The sequence below is a fragment of the Caretta caretta genome, chromosome 17 (assembly GCF_965140235.1).
Source record: "Caretta caretta isolate rCarCar2 chromosome 17, rCarCar1.hap1, whole genome shotgun sequence".
Taxonomy (NCBI): Eukaryota; Metazoa; Chordata; order Testudines; family Cheloniidae; genus Caretta; species Caretta caretta.
In genome coordinates, this window is record NC_134222.1 from 21,890,518 (window position 1) to 21,912,642 (window position 22,125).

General features: G+C 52.5%; 1 long non-coding RNA gene across 1 annotated transcript; it reads left to right on the top strand.

Moving 5' to 3' along the window:
- Positions 1-169: 169 nt before the first annotated feature.
- LOC142069464 (uncharacterized) lies at positions 170-21,580 on the top strand. The gene is made up of 3 exons (XR_012665306.1): positions 170-517; positions 13,813-13,871; positions 21,424-21,580. It is a non-coding gene; the product is annotated as an uncharacterized LOC142069464 (long non-coding RNA).
- The last annotated feature ends 545 nt before the right edge of the window (positions 21,581-22,125 follow it).

Here is a 22,125-nt window from a genome sequence, read left to right on the forward strand (position 1 = left end):
GAAAGTGCCTGTTGCCGCCTCTTTTTGCATTCTGTTTGGCTCCTCGAGACACCCCGGAGCTTTTCAGTCTCGTTACCTCTGGAGAAGAGGAGATTACTTACCCGTACTTGCTGCTCTGGGTTTTGATGCTTCCCTGCTCAACCCACCACCTTTTGCAGACTGGGAGCAGGGATTGTGTCATCCTTACGCTCATCCTTTCAGACAGGAGGACCTCACTCCTTTTGCTGTGATGGGAACTGGCAAACGAGGGAGTCTGCCATTGCAGGGGACACCCCCTCCCTGAATCATGGCTTTGCAAGGCTGGGCTCGAATTCTTCAGGTGGCCAGTTTTCAACCGGAAAGTCTGATCAAAAAAAGGGGCCTGACAGTGTCCGGTCAGATCTACTGACCAGACACCCGAAGTCTGGTTTCTGCGGGCGGGGAAGAAGCTGGATCACCATCCACGCCAGCCCCTACTCAGCTGGGGCCGCCTCCGACCTGCATCAGGTGGCTGCAGCTTCTAGCCATGGCTCCATAGGTGAGTCTCTCCCAACCTGGGCAGAGGGGTGTGGCGGGGAGAGGAGAAAAGCAGTGAGCACTGGGGGGAGGGGGAAGAGGAGTGAATGGGGGGTATGGTCTCAGCGAAGGGGTGGGGCAGGGGTGGGCCTTAGGGGGAAGAGGCAGAGCAGGGGAGGTTCTGGCACTCGTGCTGGAGTGTCCCGTTTTTAAATATTACAAAGTTGGCAACCCTACAGAGCTGGTTTGCACACTAGGCCCAGCCCCTGGAGTGGGGATCTGTCTCCAGCCCGCAGCAGACACTAGGAAGTGATTTAATCTCAGCCGGGAGCAGGCTGGCCTCAGAGGAGGATAGTCCGGTGGGGGAGGTGTTAGGTTGGGATTTAGCAAACCCCGGTTCTGTTCCTTGCTTCACCACTAACGTTCCCCTGGAGCCCAGCTCTCAGAAGTGGGGTCTGTGCCGTTGATGTTGTCCTGCTCCGCTTGTTTAGGATTCACTCCCCAAATGCACTGTTTTCTGCAAGCACCAGCTGGGGCAGAATCCCCCCTGTCCTGGTGCCCCCCCAGGAACCAGCTACTGGGAGGTTGTCTCACTCTGCTTCCTGGTGAAGAGGAGGGGTTCTGGGTGCCGGGAGAAAATTGGATACAGGGTGAAGGCAGGGGGCTTGGAAGCCCCCACCGGCTGCTCCAACTTTGGATTCCCCCCCACACTCGCTGCCCCTTCAGGGTGACGCCTCCATGATCTTGCTGCCCCTTTGAGGTGACCCCCTACAAGCTCAATGCCCCTTTGGGACTGGCCCCAGCTGCTGCCATTGAGCAGCTGATCTGGTGGCACAAACACCAAACAAACCCAGGGGCGAGGGTCCTGAGCTGCCGTGCAGAGAGCTGGGGCACGGGACAGCTCTGGGGCAGATCCCTGCAGCCTGACGGCCTCATGAAGGGGAACTCCAGGAGGAAATGGCCCACCGGTTGGGCTTAGCTCAGGCCTGTCCTCAGGGTTTCCCTGGGAAGTCTGTACCCCATGGACCCTCTCCCCAGCCTTTCCCCTTAGGGGCAAGGAGAGCGCGCTGGGAAAGGCAGACCTGGGGGAGCTGCAGCCTGCATGGTGCAGGGACCCTCCAGGAGCCCTCTCCAGCCCTAGCTACCAGCTGCCTAGGACAGGGACTAGCCCCTCTTTCAGCAGCTAATGTAGCTGCTCCAGCACAAACTCCAAGTCGGGTCCAGCAGTTGGGACAGGGGTGGCCTGGGGCCAGTTACAGCTGGTCTGTCTGCACTGCCAGTGGAGATGCAAATCCCTGCTCAAGGATGAGACACACCCACGCGAATTCACACACTAAAAGTAGAGTGTGGTGGGAGGGGCTGGCTGCCCGAGTATGAGCCCATCCGAGACACTGGGTCTGCAGCTGCTCCAAGATCAGCCCCACCCCTCCTCCGCGCGGCTCTGGGCTCCATCTTGGCTGCCATGGGGCAATGGCCTCGGGGGCCTGGTTCCCCTTTCCCGCCCCTTCCAGGGGTGTCGCTCTGGTGAGGTCAAGGGAGCACAGGGACCGGTCTCCCTCCGATGTGAGCCAGCCACTGGAGCCCAGATCTCCCAGCCTCTCCTGGGCGGAGGAGCAGAGCGCCGGGGTAGGGCACTCCCACGGCCGGCTCCGCAGGGCAGAACGGGTGGTGGCCTGGGAGGACGAAGCCTTCGGAGCAGCAAGCGGGTGACGGCAGAGCAAGTCCCATCCGCCAGCAGAACCTTCAAGGTCACTGTGCGTTACCAGCCCCCCGTCCCCGTCCCCGATCCACAGAGGATGAGCCGGTTACAGCCCCCGCTGCACAGCCTGGCTCTGGAGCTTGCTGCAGAGACTCATCCTCTGCGGTTGCCAGGGCCAATGCCCAGTGCTGGCTGAGGTGGCTGCTGTCGCCGCAGGGCAGCGGGTGCAATTGGCTGGCTGGCATGCACAGCCCGGAGGGGTCTCTATAGCCAGTGAAAGCCGCCAAGCTGCAGCATGGCCATTTGCACCTGGCACCTGCCAACTTTCCCTTTTCCCCAGGGGTGCTCAACCCCCACTTCGCCCCCTCCCCCAAGGCCCTGTCCTTGCCCAACCTCTTCCTGCCCCCACTCTGCCCCCTCCCCATGGCTCCCGCCCACCCACTCTTCTCCACCCTCCCTCAAACCCCTCCCCAAGCCACCAAACAACTATTGGGTGTTGTCAGGCAACAGCTGTGGCTGGGAGGGGGGGTGCTGAGCACCCACCATTTTTTCCTGCGGGTGCTTGTTGGGATATAGATATTCAGGCCTGTCTGTAAAGGCCTATACTCTAAGAATTTAGGTGTATTCTTATCACTTGGCTAGTGATAGAGGTATAAAAGAAAGAATCAAAATCACTGTCTGCCGGTGTAAGGGCCTTCTCTTACTGTGACAGTCTGAAGCCCTGTTCTTAGGCTAAGGCCTTTGGCTAAGCAGCAGAGGCAGCCATAAGCTGGGAAGCGACCGGTCACCTCCTCACATTCCAAACTAGTCACATTGAAATAAGATGCTATTGGGCTGTTAGGAATACAATCCTGTCCTGATAGTTCCTATCACCTCCAGAGAAAGGGAAGTGCCTAGAAAATGTAAAAGGAAACTTAGTTTGATAGCATCCTGTCTGGCAAGAACTCACTTATCAATAGCTGGGATGTGAAATCCTCACTTCTGTATTGTTTTGGCATTATAGTTCCCACTTTGCTATTGTTTGTCTGTATAATCTCTCTGGTTCTGTGATTGTTCCTGTCTGCTGTATAATTAATTTTGCTGGGTGTAAACTAATTAAGGTGGTGGGATATAATTGGTTACATAATCATGTTACAATATGTTAGGATTGGTTAGTTAAATTTCAGGAAAATGATTGGTTAAGGTATAGCTAAGCAGAACTCAAGTTTTACTATATAATCTGTAGTCAATGAGGAAGTGACTGGGTGTGGGTGGGGGTGGGCATGTGGGTGTGGGAGATGGGAGCAGGGAATGGGGGTAAGAAAATTGGAATCATGTTTTGCTAAAGGGGGAAATGGGAACAGGGAATGGGAGTAAGGAAGTTGGAATCATGTTTGGCTAAGGGTAGGAATGGGAACAGGGACACAGGCGTAAGGCTCTGTGGTGTCAGAGCTGGGAAGGAGGATACTAAGGAAGGAAACTGGAATCATGCTTGCTGGAAGTTCACCCCAATAAACATCGAATTGTTTGCACCTTTGGACTTCGGGTATTGTTGCTCTCTGTTCATGCGAGAAGGACCAGGGAAGTAAGTGGGTGAAGGAATAAGCCCCCTAACAGTGCTCTGGGGCTAGAGGGAGTTGGCACCGATGGGGCCATCAGCCCTTTCCCCTGCAGCACCCATGGTGTGTGGCTCACTGGCTCATGCCTAGTCACGTCCCCCCATGCTGCGGGTGTGCCGAGCTCGGAGCTCTGCATTCGGGGCAGGGATGCTGCAGATGCCCACGGGGCTTCACCAGGGTGAAGTGTGTATGTGAGGGGCTGCCCTGGTGCGGGGGGCTCATTGCCTTGTCCGGGTTTGCTATGTGGAAAAGGGGGGGGGTGGAGAGAGAGCTGGATGCGCCCTGCCCCCCCCCCCCCCAGGATCCTGCAAAACCTGCAGCCAGCCTACAACATGAGTGTCAGAATGGGGGCCCGGACCTAGGCCTCACCATTAGCCGCACTGCTGGTCCTGCTGAGTTGCCCAGTGTGGAGACAGCCAGCTGGCAGGCTGGAGCATCCAGAGAGCAGCATCTGTCCTGATGGTAGGGGGCTGTACAGCCATTCACCTCTGGGCTGGCTGTTCCACCTGGACATCTCTCCGGCCGCCCGCTCCCCGCGGCTCCACTCGCCCCTGAACGACAATAGTGATGTGACAATGCAGTGCTTGGTGAGAGTGACTGGCGCTGTAAGGGAGGGGTCTGTGACGGTTCTTGGGGTACCCAGGAGTGTGACTCACCTTGTCAACATGAGGGAGTCATGCTTGTGCTTAACGGGGTGTCTGTTCCCCATCACCAGCTTGGCAGCCACCTTTGCTTTAGCTGGCAGGTTAACAATAGATGCACCCCAGTCCCTGAGCCCCTTTGAAGTATCCCCCTTAGTGTCCTGGCCCTTATCCACTGAACACCCCCAGAAAACCAAGGAACCAGTGTACCCACCAGATTGTCTGATTCGACTCAGGCTCTGCTCCATGCCTAACACCGCAGCACTGAGATAGATTTATAGTGAAAACAGCAATAAGTTGTTATCAAAGGGTCCAGATTCAAGAGACAGTGAGAAGCATCACGGAGACAAAAGGGCTACATATAAAACAAAATCAGAACATGTTTCCTAGAGACTAAACTTAACCTAACCTCCTAGATACAGGTTTCAGAGTAACAGCCGTGTTAGTCTGTATTCACAAAAAGAAAAGGAGGACTTGTGGCACCTTAGAGACTAACCAATTTATTTGAGCATAAGCTTTCGTGAGCTACAGCTCACTTCATCGGATGCATACTGTGGAAAGTGTAGAAGATCTTTTTATATACACACAAAGCATGAAAAAGTACCTCCTCCCACCCCACTCTCCTGCTGGTAATAGCTTATCTAAAGTGACCACTCTCCTTACAATGTGTATGATAATCAAGGTGGGCCATTTCCAGCACAAATCCAGGGTTTAACAAGAACGTCTGGGGGGGGGGGGTAGGAAAAAACAAGGGGAAATAGGTTACCTTGGATAATGACTTAGCCACTCCCAGTCTCTATTCAAGCCTAAGTTAATTGTATCCAATTTGCAAATGAATTCCAATTCAACAGTTTCTCGTTGGAGTCTGGATTTGAAGTTTTTTTGTTGTAATATCGCAACTTTCAGGTCTGTAATTGCGTGACCAGAGAGATTGAAGTGTTCTCTGACTGGATTATGAATGTTATAATTCTTGACATCTGATTTGTGTCCATTTATTCTTTTACGTAGAGACTGTCCAGTTTGACCAATGTACATGGCAGAGGGGCATTGCTGGCACATGATGGCATATATCACATTGGTGGATGTGCAGGTGAACGAGCCTCTGATAGTGTGGCTGATGTTATTAGGCCCTGTGATGGTGTCCCCTGAACAGATATGTGGACATAGTTGGCAACGGGCTTTGTTGCAAGGATAGGTTCCTGGGTTAGTGGTTCTGTTGTGCGGTATGTGGTTGCTGGTGAGTATTTGCTTCAGGCTGGGGGGCTGTCTGTAGGCAAGGACTGGCCTGTCTCCCAAGATTTGTGAGAGTGTTGGGTCATCCTTCAGGATAGGTTGTAGATCCTTAATAATGCGTTGGAGGGTTTTAGTTGGGGGCTGAAGGTGACGGCTAGTGGCGTTCTGTTATTTTCTTTGTTAGGCCTGTCCTGTAGTAGGTGACTTCTGGGAACTCTTCTGGCTCTATCAATCTGTTTCTTTACTTCCGCAGGTGGGTATTGCAGTTGTAAGAATGCTTGATAGAGATCTTGTAGGTGTTTGTCTCTGTCTGAGGGGTTGGAGCAAATGCGGTTGTATCGCAGAGCTTGGCTGTAGACGATGGATTGTGTGGTGTGGTCAGGGTGAAAGCTGGAGGCATGTAGGTAGGAATAGCGGTCAGTAGGTTTCCGGTATAGGGTGGTGTTTATGTGACCATCGTTTATTAGCACTGTAGTGTCCAGGAAGTGGATCTCTTGTGTGGACTGGACCAGGCTGTCCACACAAGAGATCCACTTATTTCCCCTTGTTTTTTCCTACCCACCCCCCCCCCCAGATGTTCTTGTTAAACCCTGGATTTGTGCTGGAAATGGCCCAACTTGATTATCATACACATTGTAAGGAGAGTGATCACTTTAGATAAGCTATTACCAGCAGGAAAGTGTGGTGGGAGGAGGTATTTTTTCATGCTTTGTGTGTATATAAAAAGATCTTCTGTACTTTCCACAGTATGCATCCGATGAAGTGAGCTGTAGCTCACGAAAGCTTATGCTCAAATAAATTGGTTAGTCTCTAAGGTGCCACAAGTCCTCCTTTTCTTTCTCCTAGATACAGAAGTTTTATCTCCCCCCACACGCCGTTTGCAGTGTTTCAGCCATGTTTGGTTGGGGTCCCATTTTCATGGCTGTGACTGACCTGTCCACTTACTTTCTAGGGGCAGGATGCCGGGGTGTCGTCCTTGCCTTTGCCTTATAGTCCCCAATGTTCATTGTTTGTACCTCAGTCAGGATGACCCCTATAGCTCATTGTCCAGCATGCTCCCTCCCTGTTGGTTTTACATCCCCAGCCCTGGTGACTTTGTATGTACATGGGGCTTCCATTGTGCTGGCTTACACTGCTTAATGTATGTGCCAAACAAGAGGGCCAGGGGAATAAACATCCTTTGCCCCTGTTCATCAGCTCTGCCTTGATACAGATTTTAGGGCTATATTTTCACTGTACCTGCGTAACCCTTTATACAGTCTCTGCACATACATTTCACAACTCTACTGATAACCAGCATCGTCCTGATATTCTTTGTGACCCCAGCTGCACATATGGGCATATTCTTGTAACCGACTTGCCAGCTGGCACTGAGAGGTTCTTAGGATCACAGAGTCCCGAGCCATGGATCCTCCATAAAGCCTAATCCAGGTCCCCCAGGCATGTCCTCCTGCCCTGGGCTTCCCACCCATCCTTATCCCTGCTCACGCAGGGTGCAGCGCCCCCTGCAGGATGGTCACCTAGTGTCACGTGGCTGCTGACGACTCTCCAGGCTGGAGCGAATTCCCTGCCCCGTCGCTGCAGAACAAGTTGATGTTTGTTTGTAGAGAAACATATGGATCCAGCTAGGAGAAACAGTCAAAACAAGTGAAATATTTATCACAGCTGCAGCAGCGGCAGGCCCCCAACCTGCCTCCTGCTCACCCCAGTGCTGTGCCAGCATAACTCCAGCAACCTCAGCGGAGCTCACTCCTGATTTCCACCAGCACGAGGGGAGGAGAAGCAGGCCCAATGACATAAATAATTGAATCCTTCTAGCTAGAGTAACAGGAACAGGATTTTGGCTGCGAGGACTCTGGACGTCATCAGATCCAATCAGGCCTTCGACCCCCAGTCTCCTGCCTCTGACGGGGGCCTCAAAGGATGGAAAAGCTGCTCTGTGATGCACCCAGCCAATTAAGGTGGGGGCAGGGGGGTCAGCTCTGGCCAGACCCCAACCCACACAGGCCTTGCAGCAGCTTTGCTTAGCTGCTAACTCAGTGCAAATTCCAGCGCTTTCCTCGCTTTCTGGGTCTGGCAAGCCCCTCAGTCCATATGGGGGGCCCAGCCCCAAGCAAACGCCCAAATGCAAAGAAATTGCACTTTTAGGCACCTCAGGATTTTGCCTTGTTCCATGTTGCATCCACCTCTGGGCATCGGCTTTCCCCTGGATTCCATCTAACACCTGAAATCATCTCAAATTCCTGTGAAACCCAGCCCTGGTTTGCTCAGAACCCAGCCCCAGCTCTCTGGGAAACCCACCCTGTGTTCACGTGAAACGTAGGGAGGCACGCCCATCCTCCAGCTGGCAAGACACTGGGCTGGCTCCCAGATCCTGTCTGCACCTTCCTGACCCTGGGCAAATCAGCCTGAGTTTGCAGCTTCCAATGAGACAGAAAGGCAATGGATTCCCCCAGGTTTGGATGTGGGAATTTAGCTCAGCTCCCTTACCCAGCCGGCATGTTACCAACTGGCTGAGAATCCGTGAGGTGACCGCGGCCTTCTCCTTCTCCACTGTCCGGAGAGAGGCCCAGCTACGTGCTAACATGCTCAGGTCAACACGTAACGGAGCTTATCAAGTGGGAGTTACTCACGGAATGTACCGCACGGCCACCAGGGCTCAGACTTTCCAAGCTGCCTAAGGGGTTTGGGCCCCTATCCTCAAAGGTGTTGAACTGCCAAAATCCCATGGGAGTTGGGCACCAAAGTACCTCTGAGGATCTGGGTATTGGATGCTCAACCCCCATTAATGAGGGCACTTTGAAAACCTCTCTGCTTAGCTTTCCCCACATCTCTCCTGGAGATATGTACACCACAGAGTGGGCCACCAATGGGTGTTATTCCTGCAAAATATTCCAAGAAAGAGGTTTTCATTTTCAACCAAATTTTCCGTCAAACATTTTCAAGCTTTTGTTGAACACACACACAGAAATTGCGGGGGGCGGGGGGTGTCCATGAAAACCTGGGTTTTTTTGCCAGAAGGGGACTATTCCCATGCAAAAAGCCATTTTTAATCGAAAAAAGTGGGCCAGCTCATTAGGCATCCCTAATGTAAAACAGACCTGACCCAGACAGGCCCAGCTCTCTCTCTTTCCTGAAGATCGTTATCCGTGCTATTTCCCCATCAGAGATTTGTAATATGAGAAAGTGCATCAAGAATTTAGAGCAATTCACTGCGGCACACTCCATCTGTATGGGGGGGAGGGCCCTGAAAATACCCAGCTTAGGACTCTGGGCATGAATCAGATTCCACCCCATCCCATTGGGATGCATGCTGAAAGGAGGCACTGGGGAGGCGGTTGTCTCTAGACACAGCCTGTTCGCGAATGCTCCTTCTGTCTGCTGGGCAAAGCAGGTTTCAAACCCACCAACATAATAACACACACAGACATCTTTTTTTCCTGGGGACATTCCCAGACTGTGGCTGCCTCTGGGCTGTGCAAGGTTCTGGCCCAGCATGGATCTGGGAGTGGAGTTCTAATTTTTAATTGGGGTCATTATGTCGATGGAGTCAGAATCTTGATATTTCCATAGAGGACGCAGGTTGCATTGACACGGTAAGTGGATAATTAGTCTGTTTTTAGAGTAACAGCCGTGTTAGTCTGTATTCGCAAAAAGAAAAGGTTAGTCTCTAAGGTGCCACAAGAACTCCTTTTCTTTTAGTCTGTTTTTACCCTCCTGCCTGCCGTACTTGGGGACAGCATGTGTGAAAATCCCCAACAAGGAGCAAATGCATTGGCTTTCAGGCTAAGTGTGCCCAGAATCTGACATTCCTCCATAGCGTAAGCGCAGTAGTGGCTCCCTGCCAGTTGTCAGGACGCACAGCAGATCTACTAGGCTGCATGCTGGGCACATTTTGCAGGCCTGGTCCTTAGTGTGTTGCTCATGACACAGGTGATGTTATCGCCAAGGCCCGGGCAGCTCCAACTAAGCAGTGCCCAGATTTCATGCACGATTGAAATTTGCACCGAACCCTTCCACACAGCCTTGCTGCAGGGCAAAAGCAGTTTTGTGCTGTGCCTAGCCCTACAGCCAACTCAAGCTGCTGTCAGCTTGTGGCCTCTGGTGCGGCTCCTATGGTGGATGGTGGATGGTGCCACCATCCATAGCAGCCACTGAAGGACACTTCGGCACCGCCGGTCCATCCACGACAGCCATCCCCAGCCCACTGCTGGATGAAGGGGGGAGGGATAGCTCAGTGGTTTGAGCATTGGCCTGCTAACCCCAGGGTTGTGAGTTCTAATCCTTGAGGGGGCCATTTAGGGATCTGGGCCAAAAATTGGGGATTGGTCCTGCTTTGAGCAGGGGGTTGGACTAGATGATGGCCCGAGGTCCCTTCCAACCCTGATATTCTATGATTCTGGGGAGACATCCTTGCACGGGCTGAGGTGAAGGTCTCCACTGTGCAACAAGTGTTTGTGATGGGTGAAGTGGGAATAACGTGCAGAATGGATTATGCAAACCCTGTATGCAACCCACTCGGTGTGGCACTCTGTCCCCCTCTGGGGTAGCTGGGCCATGCATCAAAGTCAATGAGCCTGCCGCTAGAGCTGGATGGGAAAACATTTTCCCATCCCAGGAAAATTTTCAGGATTTCAGAGATTTTCTAGCATCAGGACGAAACTGAGACCATTCAAAATTGCTTGCAAAATCACAGAGCAGGAGAGAGACTGCAGTCCCTGGGGCACTCATCTGGGCGGGGGAGACCTTGGTGCAAGTCCCCGGTCTAAAGCAGGTTGAGCAAAGACTTGCACCTGTGTCTCGCACAACCTTGGTGAGTGCTCCAGCACTGGGCTATTAGCTGTTCTCAGATCTTGCTCGTGTTCTTCCTTTGCTGACCAGAAATTCCATCTGGGGCCTGAGAAACCGATGAATTGAAACCAACCATTTCCTGCGAACAGTTTCGATTTTGATGAAGTGGCACATTCCGACAAAAATGTTTCCAACCCACTCCACCTGCTACAGCTTCGGCTAGCAGAACTGGGTCTTTTAGCTCAGGGAGCAGCGGCTCAAGCTTTTGGATCCAGAGGATCCCCCGTTCTACCCCCAGCTGGGGTGCAGCAACACAAGCAGCATCCCATATGGGGCTTTGAGAGGAGTTGGACCTCTGAAGCTCGGGACACCTGGGGAATTGGCTCAGGCTGACTCCTCCGGCCAGATCGACGCGCCTACAGTCATTAGGGAGGAAGTGGAGAAACAGCTATTGTGCGGAGGTCTTTAAAAGGGACTTTGGATGTTGTGAAAATGGACCCGGGGAAGCAGGAGTTGAAGGTGTTTCTCCAAAGCCGTGACTGAAGCCCTAGATGGATTTGGGGTGTGGGTGACGGTGGCAGCATGAGAATGAGCAGAGAATGGATGCTCCAGACTGGAGTGCAAGATACTTTGTTTTCACTGGGCCACATCCTTAGCTGGTATAAATCAGCATTGCTCCATCGGCATCACTATAATGATGGGATAGAGGGAGATGGTCCAGTGACTAGGGCATGGGACTAGAGCTCAGGGAAGTGGGAATTTACCCCAGCCTTATCACTGATCCTGTGACCTTGGGCAAGTCATTTCCTGCCTCTGTTTCCCCTCCTGCCCTGCATCCGCCTGTGTGGTGATCATGGAGGAGACCAAGTTGAAGGAGCTTCATCAAAGAGTTCATCACCTAGAACATATCCCCACTGCAGCCTCGGCCCTTCCCCGGACACGAGTAGGACATGCTGCTGACCTTGAATCCAGCCCCAGAGATCCAGGATGGCTCCACCACCCAACCAAGCTCCCCGATTCTCTCTGTTTTGAGGGGTGAACTCCAGAGCGAGACCCATACCCCCAGGACATCTCACTGAAGCCCTGACGTGGGCCGTCTCTGCTTTTCGCTCCCAAAGAAGGAAAAATCTTTACACTGCCATTACTTGTCTGAGTGCAGTCGGGATCAAGGCAGGGCGGATGGTGGGGGGGGGGGGGGGGATGGGACCCAGAATCCCTTCCAGGTGGGCAGAGCAATGCAGGCTGTGCCCTCCCGTATCCAGACCCCATTCCTGATGGATGCACAGACCCAGGTCCCATTATTTCCTGTCCCCTGTCCAGCTTGGGCAAGCATCCCTGGCCAGGGGCAGCCTTTCCATTCCTGGGACTGCACTGACATCTTGTGCCTGACGAAGGAAGAACAGTGAGTGTAAAACAGGGCACGGTTTACACTGCAGCTGGGAGTGATCCCCAGCAGGGCTGGACAGACACGTGCTAGCATGCTCAGAATAGCAGTATAGCCAGGGTAACATGGGTAGCAGCTTGGGCCAACCGCCCGAGCTCATGCCCACGGGGTCTATTTTCAACAGCTAGCTTGAGCAGACCAAGCATCTCTCTACCCATGCTGCAGACCACCCACCCCACCGCAGTGTAGACGTATCCTAGGAGCAGGCTGGCTGGGACTGTGCAGAGCTCCTGACACACAGCAAAGGCTTGGAGCAGAGGAATGGTCCCCTCTGACTCCTGAACCAGGGATGTGCTCCTGTCTTGTCCATTTCCCTGTGGCCCAGTGGCCGCCCTCGGTTCCAGGGTGCCCTGCCTGGTGCTGCTGCTCCATTTAACCAGGTCCTCTGCGGCTCTTGCTCTGCATCCGCCCGCCCCCCGTGCCCTGCCCCCTCCTGTTCCGCTACCATGTGCACCTGCTCCAAGATTCTGCATAGCCTGGTTCCTCCTGTCCTGTCACCTGATGCCCTGCCGCTCCTGTAACCATTCCGCAGGGGTGAGGCTGCCCAGGGGGTTCAGGAGCCTTCCATTCAGCCACCATTCACTGCCTGTCCCTAGGGCTTTAGTCTGGATCCATTAGCCAAGGGAGCAAAGGATCCATGGGACTTGCCAGGGGCCTAGGGACCCCTTTAATACAGCTCCAAGCTCCCGAGGGTGTGTGAATCACACACGTGCCCAGTCTTCCAGCATGAATGAGTAGGAGCCAAGGTGTGTGACCCAGTGGGAGCTGCATTGCAAGAGAGCTGCTGCCCTCCCTACGGACGTGCTCTCGTCCTTCGACTGGCAGCAAGTGAGTTCCAGCTCAGGAATCCATGAGCCTGCAAGACATCCAGGGCCAAGTCCATGTAGCTAGTCACCCATGGCATGGACTTTTCAAGTGGCACCTCTGGGCTGGCCACAACCCCCCTTCCCTCACCCCACGCCATCAAGCACAACTTGAAGGGCAGGCTCCTTATGCCAGCAGCAGCCACAGGGACCAGACTGTCGGGGGCGGGATGTGGGATGGAGGTGTGTTTGCCTTTCTTAGCTGGGGAATGTCCTACCAGAGGCTAGAATGAGCCAAACCCAGACCATGCTCAGATTCCAACCTAGCACCCACCTCACTGATAAAGCCATCCTTGGCAGTGGTACCTCTTGCAGCCGGACACAAGGCACAAGGAAAAAGAAAAGGAGTACTTGTGGCACCTTAGAGACTAACCAATTTATTTGAGCATGAGCTTTCGTGTGCTACAGCTTCATCTGATGAAGTGAGCTGTAGCTCACGAAAGCTCATGCTCAAATAAATTGGTTAGTCTCTAAGGTGCCACAAGTCCTCCTTTTCTTTTTGCGAATACAGACTAACACGGCTGTTCCTCTGAAACCTGTCAAGGCACAAGGAGCAAAGATTAAACTCCCTGAGAGAAGGAGAAAGAAGAGGGAGCAATGAAGCCGAACGATATCAACAGGATCCACTGGGGGAAGTGGAGCTCATGGGACAATTGCCCTTTTGAGACAGCCAGCTTTAGCCAATGTCTAATCATTAGCAACCAGCGTGAGCCCAGATGTGGGGGCAGGTCATCCCACATCTTTCTACCGAGCGGAGCTTACACCTTCCTCTGGTGCCGGCCATTGTTGGAGACAGGATATGGGGCTAGATGGGCCTCAGGTCTGATCCAGGATAGATCAATAGATCCCAAGGCTAGAAGGGACCATTCTGGTCACCTAGTCCGACCTCCTGTAGAGCACAGGCCAGGAACTGCCCCGAACTAATTCCTAGAGCAGAGCTTTCGGGAAAACATCTTGTCCTGATTTTAAAGTGGTCAGGGATGGAAAATCCATCATGACCCTTGGTGAGTTGTATCAGTGCTAATTACTCTCGCTGTCTCATTTCCAGGCTGAATTTGTCTAGCTCCAACTTCCAGCCGTCGGATCGTGTTAGGCCCGTCTCCCCTTGTAAGTACTCACAGACTGTGATCGGTCGCCCCTTAACCTCTTCTTTGTTAAGCTAAATAGACTGAGCTCCTTGAGTCTGTCACTGGCAGGCAGCTTTTCCACTCCTTTAATTATCCTCGTGGCCCTTCTCTGAACCCTCTTCAGTTGACCAACATCCGTGTGGGCACCAGAACTAAACACGGAGCCGAATACAGAGGTGAAATAACCTCTCTTCTCCGACGTGAGCGTCCCCTGTTCACGCATCCCAGGATGGCATTAGCCCTTTTGGCCACAGCATCACCCTGGGAGCTCATGTTCCGCTGATTATCCACCTCGCTCCCCAAGTCCTTTTCAGAGTCGCTGCTTCCTGGGACAGAGCCCCCCGCCCTGTAAGTCTGGCAGACAGCCTTTGTTCTTAGACGTGCATGTTTACATTTAGCCGTATTAAAACGCGTAGCGTTTGCTTGTGCTCAGTTTAGCAAGCGGTCCAGATCGCTCTAAATCAGTGACCCGTGTCCCTGTTATACGCGCAGGATGGATGGATGGCAGCCGTGTTCCCCCACTCCCCTCCAGCCGTGTGTGACTCTCACACTCAAATGCAACTCCCACAAGCTCGCCAAAGCCTCCTTGCTATGGAACTCTCCTCGCTATTTTGTTCTGTGATTCCTACTTCCGATCAGGGTATTTGCCAGAGCTCCCCAGCCCCCTGCCTGATTCATTCAGAGATGTCTGTCACAACAGAGGAGATAAATCTTCACCCAGTCCTCAGACTAAGCCTCCTTTCAGGCTTGAAATAGTTTGGTGAAGTTAATTTTTGTAGCATGTGTGTGTCCAACTTCTCCCACCGTGGGGCATTGGTACAGGACCTTCCCCCCGCAAGGCACACGCCTTTACCACTTTGACTAAAGAAGCAACTTCGTTGCTACCAGCTGGCTACACTAGTAGTAGGCTGTTATCCTCCATGTGGGATGGCCACTAGAGGGGGATGTGGCACACTCTATATGTTCATTGCCTGCTTTGTCGAGAAAATGACATTGAAATTCGACGGTTCCCACTGGATTCTTGTCACAGCCAAAACCCGGGTCCACAGGAAATCTCATGGGAATGTCTGATGCCACCAGATTTCTAACCCCAGCTAACCTGGTCATCAGTAGCCATGCATGAGGCAGAGGCGAGGAGCTGGGTTAGAGGGGAAGCAGATTCTACTTGCTCCCAGAAGCCTTGGTAATAGGCAGTGAGAAAACAGGAAATACTGAGAGAGGAGCTGACAGCTTCATGAGGCTGTGGTTGAATTTCTGTACGCAGGATAGTTCTCACACTCTGACCACCTGCTTTTCTCCATCAACATGAGACTTTTCATACTTACCGATCATCAATATGCAGCTGAGCTAATAAAATAAAGAGAGCTGAGATTACAGATGCTTGTACACTGTGCCCTGGATCTATACCACCTCTGGATCAGCACTGCAGTTGTTAACACGGCTGATCCATCATTCATCGTTGGGCTCCAGAGTTCACTTTGCACTGAGATGCACAGAAGCAGTCCACAGCCCGGTGAGAGCTGCTGTTTTGGATTGCCTATTTGGAGACAGCACTGAACGCTGTGACATTTGCAAGGTTTCCTTTGCAAGCAGAAGGGCCCGGAACAATTTTAAAATGAAAGCTCAGTGGCTCATTTCCCACTATGCTCAGTGCTGCCCGGTCAGTGCAAAATAGACCTAAGCCCCAGTGCATCTACTCAGCTGCATGGCTTCTCCGCCATGCCATGCAAGGGGTGAGCACCGGGGTGGCAGGCCGTTATCCTGCAAAACCTGACAGGGTTAGCAGAGCGGGGCTGGTATGTGGTGAGCTGGGTATGTGGTGGGACCCTGGCAGACCAGGTGACATCAAAAGAGTGCATTCAGGTCAATTCAGTTGTGTCTTAGTATAGATCAAAGTGATTGTTGAAAGTAGAAGAGTGTATTTGGGGTTTCAACTCCATGAAAACTAATGGGACATCACTTGCATTGTTTTCACTTATCTGTATCCTGTTATAAGGTAACAGCAGCTGTTTGCATTGTGTATACCCCTGTAACTAAAGAACCCATCAAAGAAGCCTTTTGGAATGCTAATGAAGGACTTTAAGAGAAAAGTGCGAATTTCAAAGCACGTAGCATTCTGTGTGATGACCGGAGATCAGAGGGAAAGCCCCCTGTGGGTAGAGACGCTGTCAGCTTGTTTTCTGTCAGAAGAAACTAGAAGTATGGATTCAAGGAAAGATCCTGCATCTCTGGACTGTTTGGACTCTTACACAGAAGTTACCAGTTGCAAAGCAGAGATCCCCAGAGACAATCCGGGTACCCCGAAAAGACTGATGGGAAACTGGCAGTTTATTACGTCCCTGCCACCATCTGGGATTACAAACTGTGGCTCTCCTGTGCATACATTTGACCTGCTTTAACCTCTCAATAACTCTTGCTTCCTTTTCTTAGCTAATAGACCTTTAATTCGTTTACTATAGAATTGGCTGCCAGTGTTGTCTTTAGTGTAAGATCTGGAGTACGTTAGTGACTGGTCTCTTGGGTTTTGGAAGCAACCTCATGTGGGATGATTGTTGGTGTAATTGACCATTTATCACTAAATGCAGTTTGCCTGGGTGGCAAGAGAGGCTGGGGAGTCTAAGGGGACTGTCGGTGACTCCATGGTGAGACTGTGATCCAGGAGTTCACATTTGTTACTGGTTTCGTGAACTCTAATTACAGAACACAACACAAGTTTGGTGTCTGCAACAGAGGTAGTGTTGCCAGATGTCAGGATTTTATGGTGAGTCTTCCAATATTTGGGTGTTTTTTAAAGCCCCAGCTCCCAGAGTCAGGGGATTATGAGAGGATTTCAGTTTTCATTTAAGTTTCCCGCCCTCGTGTTTGCAGAGAGACAGTTAAGAAAGTCAAAGGCCAGACAGCAAATACAAAAACTCTAACACTGATTACTTTTAGCATCCCAGGATTTTGGGGTGGCGGAGGAGGATGAATCATGATTTTTGAACACTAACTGGCAACCCAGATCTCTCGAGTCCCAATCTAGTGCCATCCTCCCAGCCCTGCTGGGGTCCAATGGGCACCATGCCTACACCTGGGGAGGTCCAGGGGTGGTGGAAAGGGGTGACCTGTCATTCCGTCAGTGCTCTCCCCGCTCAGTGGCTTGTCGGCTCCAGCCACCACTGGGGTGAAGGACCACGTGAGGAAGGGGTTCCTCTGCTTGCCCAGCTGCTCGCTCAAGCGTTTCCTGTCCATAAAGGCCCTTTGGCTGCTGCCAAGTGGCTTCATCATTCCCGAGGAGCTCAGGCGCCGAAGGGGGAATTTGCTCTTTGGAACATTCTTCCTGGCGGAAGTTATTTATGTCCAGTTTCTGCCCTTTTCACTTTCACTCCAGCACTTAACTGGGACTTCCCTTGCCTGCTCATTCTGTACAGCCACCCGGCAGCCGGGACAGCCCCCAGGCCGCTCCGCCCCACGCCTGGGGCCAGAAGGGGAATGCCGCTCCATGTTCGCGAGAGCTGCAGCCACTGATTCTAGGAATCCGCCCTCAGTTCTCCTCAAGAGCATCACACAGCTGCCACAGATCTATTTCTGGGCTGACATTTTCCACTGAATGAATCCGCTTTGACCTGCTCCTGTGGGGGACACATCCTATGCACCTGAAATCCTTCTATGGAGCCTTCCCCTGGAGCGTCTGAGCCCCTTGCAATCTTTACTCTATTTATCCTCCCAGGGAATTTGGATTTTTTGAAATTCGAGAGAAAATTCAGGAAAACATACTCCTAAATTTTTTAATGAAATTCCCTCTCCCCCAACCCCTATTTTCCCACCAGCCCTGGCTGTAAAGGGATTTGAGACCCTTTGGGTGAATGCTGTTATAATAATACCCCCCCCCCAATAACACCGCTGCCACCACAACCCCAAGCTGTTTACCTTTACCATTTTGATGCAATGGGGGACCCACTGTGAAATTAAAGACCGAAGAAACTGAAAAGGAAACAACATTTAAAACTGATCAAATCCATTTTTTTTTACACAATGTGTAATTAGCCTGTGGAACTCAATGCCACTGGGTGCCACTGAGGCCCAGAGCTTTGCGGGAGTCCGAAAAGGATTAGACTTTTATATGGATAATAAGAACAGCTGCAGCTTGTAGGGGAAGAAGGGGGGGCTTGAGAGCTCGAGCTCCAGCCCCAGTGCTCTAGCTACGCAGATATTTTTAAGGCACTAGTGTGAGCCCTGCTAGTAAAAGTCTGTTGGCTCGGGCTGGGAGGCTCTCTCACAGATGCAGCATAGACACCGCCTGAGTCTGATCAGCCCCCAGGCTTCGACTCACAAGTTAAGCACTGGCGGATGGGGGGTTAAGAAGAAACTTCCCCCACAGACACACTGTTGTATAAATGCCTTTGTCACATTCTTCCTATGTAACATCTGGTGTTGGCCACATGCAGAGGGAGGAGATAGGGCTGGATAGTAGATCTGGCTGGAAACGTACAGTTCCGGTAAGCTGGAACTCAGCCGCCGGTCAGTTTTGCCAACTCTTGGTTTTTATTGCACTAGTTGGTGTTTTTCTGAAAGCCCCCGCCCCTGGAGTCAGATGGTTATGTGAGAATCTTAGCAGGCAAATAAACAGAACCCAGCATATACTATATGGCAAACTGATGACGTTTGGGGGACCGGACTAGGGTGACCATATTTCCCCAAGTTAAAACAGGACACTGTGTGGGAGTGGCCCGAGCCACCTGACATCGCGACTCGCCTGAGACCTAAGTTCCCTCTAAGCTGCGTGACCGTGCAGCCGTGCAGCAAGCTACAAAGAGCCACACCGCAGGGACCTGGAAAGGAGAGTGATAGGGGGTGGGCGGGGCCTGGGGAGGGGAGCAAGATTCATTCCACACATGAGTGGGAAAAATGAGAGGGAACTCTGCCTGAGCCCCATGCCTCCCGGGGCTGGGGTTGACTGCCCCATCCCCGCGGGCCTGGGGCTGACTGTCTGAACCCCACACCGCTCAGGGCTCACAGCCGGAGCCCTGCTGCCTGGCATCTTGCTCCGCACTCCCCCCCACAAATGTTCCTCTGCACACACCCCTAGGGGGTGCACCCCACTTTTTCGGCAAGCTGGTCACTTGTTTGGTTTGCTCTTGCCAGCTGGTGATCAGTTGGCAAGAGCAAATGGCAAAAAAGTCAGAACGGCTGGGACAGGGCTTAAAGCAGGGACTGTCCTGGCCAAAACGGGATGTCTAGGCCACCCTAGACCTGACTCGTGATTTTTGAATGCTTGGAGTTGACAACATTGAAAAAGTGGTGATCGGGAAAATCCATTATTTTTATTATTATTTGTTTGTGTTACTGTGGTACCTAGGAGCCCCCCCGCCCAGCCATGGACCAAGACCCCATTACGTTAGGCACTGTACACACACAGAACAGAGAGATGGCCTAGCAGGACACTCAGCCCCTGAAATTCTTGCTGTAATGGGTAACCAGGCCTCCTCAGCTCACCTCTCATAAACACTACACTATGATCTCAGGAGTAAAGGAGTGGCCCAGAGGTTTGTGTAGGGGGCTGGGACCCCAGATCTCCTACGCTTTCTCCCCAGCTCTGACACTGACTCCTTCAGTGACCTTTGTCAAGTCACTTCCCCCCTCCATTAACCTCATCTGCAATGGGAGGCTTCCCAGTGACGTTAGACAGATGCACTAGCTCTGCTCCAGCTGGCATGCTGAAAATAGCAGTGTGATCGCAGTGGCCCAGGCGGGAGCTAGGGCAAGCCACTGCGAACCAACCCAGGGGGTCTGGTGGGTTTGTAGTTGGGTGCCTAGCCGGAGCCACACTGCTATTTTTAACACATGAGCTGGAGCAGAGCTAGCATGTGCATCTACCTGCACTGGGAAGCACCCACCTCCCAGCAGAAATGTAGATGTGCCCTTTGAGATTTAGAGAGAGCGAAAAAGGAAGGAACAATGACTCAGGTCCTGGCTCAGCTAAAAACAGTGGGATTCACAGATGTCTCCAGCTGTGACACCAGTTGTGAAAGGGAAAACACATGTCAACAGACATCCAGATCTGAAACTGATTAAGAGCCCCGTCAGCAAACAAGATTAACTTCAGGGGCTTTCTACAGTCCCACCTGATGCAGAAACTCACAAAATTCTGCTCACAAAAGAGAAATGGGAGTTAGAATTTCCAAAGCCCTCGAGGCCAGGGCAAGCCAGACGTCTCGGAGCTCCACCAACACCCCCTAACTTCTTGGAAAGAATTCATGTGGAGGGTGACCCTAGACACCCCAAACAAAAGGAACACCCTTGATTGATGTGGAAGAAGCTGTGGGCTTAAAATCACCACTTGCATTTTCTGGGTCACGGATCCATCAGTTCTGGTCACTCAGATACATGAGCAGTGCCCCCCACCACCTCCCAGCCCATTGGGAACAATGGAGATGACGCAGTGCTGGGATATGGCACAGTGCTGGGAGATGGCGCAGTGTTGGCAGATGGCGCAGTGCTGGGCGATGGCGCAGTGTTGGCAGATGGCGCAGTGCTGGGCGATGGCGCAGTGTTGGCATATGAGGCAGTGCTGGCAGATGGTGCAGTGCTGGGTGATGGTGCAGTGTTGGCAGATGGCGCAGTGCTGGGAGATGACGCAGTGTTGGCAGATGGTGCAGTGCTGGGACATGGCGCAGTATTGGCAGATGAGGCAGTGCTGGGAGATAACGCAGTGTTGGCAGATGGTGCAGTGCTGGGAGATGGCGCAGTATTGGCAGATGAGGCAGTGCTGGGAGATGGCGCAGTGTTGGCAGATGGTGCAGTGCTGGGAGATGGCGCAGTGTTGGCAGATGGTGCAGTGCTGGGAGATGACGCAGTGTTGGCAGATGAGGCAGTGCTGGGAGATGACGCAGTGTTGGCAGATGGTGCAGTGCTGGGAGATGGCGCAGTGTTGGCAGATGGTGCAGTGCTGGGAGATGACGCAGTGTTGGCAGATGGTGCAGTGCTGGGAGATGGCGCAGTGTTGGCAGATGGTGCAGTGCTGGGAGATGGCGCAGTGTTGGCAGATGGTGCAGTGCTGGGAGATGACGCAGTGTTGGCAGATGAGGCAGTGCTGGGAGATGACGCAGTGTTGGCAGATGGTGCAGTGCTGGGAGATGGCGCAGTGTTGGCAGATGGTGCAGTGCTGGGAGATGACGCAGTGCTGGCAGATGGCGCAGTGTTGGCAGATGGCGCAGTGCTAGCAGATGATGCAGTGCTGGTGAGATGATGCAGTGTTGGCAGATGGCGCAGTGCTGGGAGATGGCGCAGTGTTGGCAGATGAGGCAGTGCTGGGAGATGACGCAGTGTTGGCAGATGGTGCAGTGCTGGGAGATAACGCAGTGTTGGCAGATGGTGCAGTGCTGGGAGATGGTGCAGTGCTGGGAGATGACGCAGTGTTGGCAGATGAGGCAGTGCTGGGAGATGACGCAGTGCTGGCAGATGACTCAGCACTGGTGAGATGATGCAGTGCTGGGTGATGGTGCAGTGTTGCCAACTGTCATGACTTTAATGCCTTGTGGTTTTTGTTCTAGTTCTTAGAGCCACAGCGGCTGGGACGGAGCAATGGCCCAAGAGTCTCGACTTTCACTGACAAAGTTTCCAGCCCTCAGGATAATGGAGAAGAGCCCGAAACCAAGAAATGAGCACAACTGAAAGACTGGAAAATGAAGGGCTAAAAATAAAAATAAAAGAACCAATATTTATTATTGTTTTTAAAATATTGTGGGGTTTCATCCCACCTCATGATGCTGGGGGGCTGGCTCCTGAGTTTGGAATGCTGGGGGCTGGCCGCCCTTATCTCGCCACCCACTCTGACCACAGTCACAAGCGAAGGAGTTCTGAGTCACAGCAGCAGTTGGAAGGGAGACTCCCGCACAAGTGCATCTGCTGCCAGGATGTCAGTGGGCCAGAGAAGAGGGAAATGAATCATGGCCCCAGTCAGGGTGGGGAACTCCCCTGACAGAAGAGAGTTAAGATCTAGGACTGTTTTGTCTGGAAAGGAGAAGCGTCCGGGGATGGCTGGGTACAAACTGCTGAAGGAGAGGGGCAGTGCTGTCTAATTTCCCCTTTCCCCCAGTTCGAGAACAAGAGGGCCCCCAAGGACATTAAAAGACAACTTATTTAAACCAGACAAGAGGAAGCACCTTGGCACACAACACAAAACGAACCTGTGGAACTCACTGCTGCAAGCAATTATTGAGGCCAAGGGCCTGAGATGTCTCACAAAGGACCCC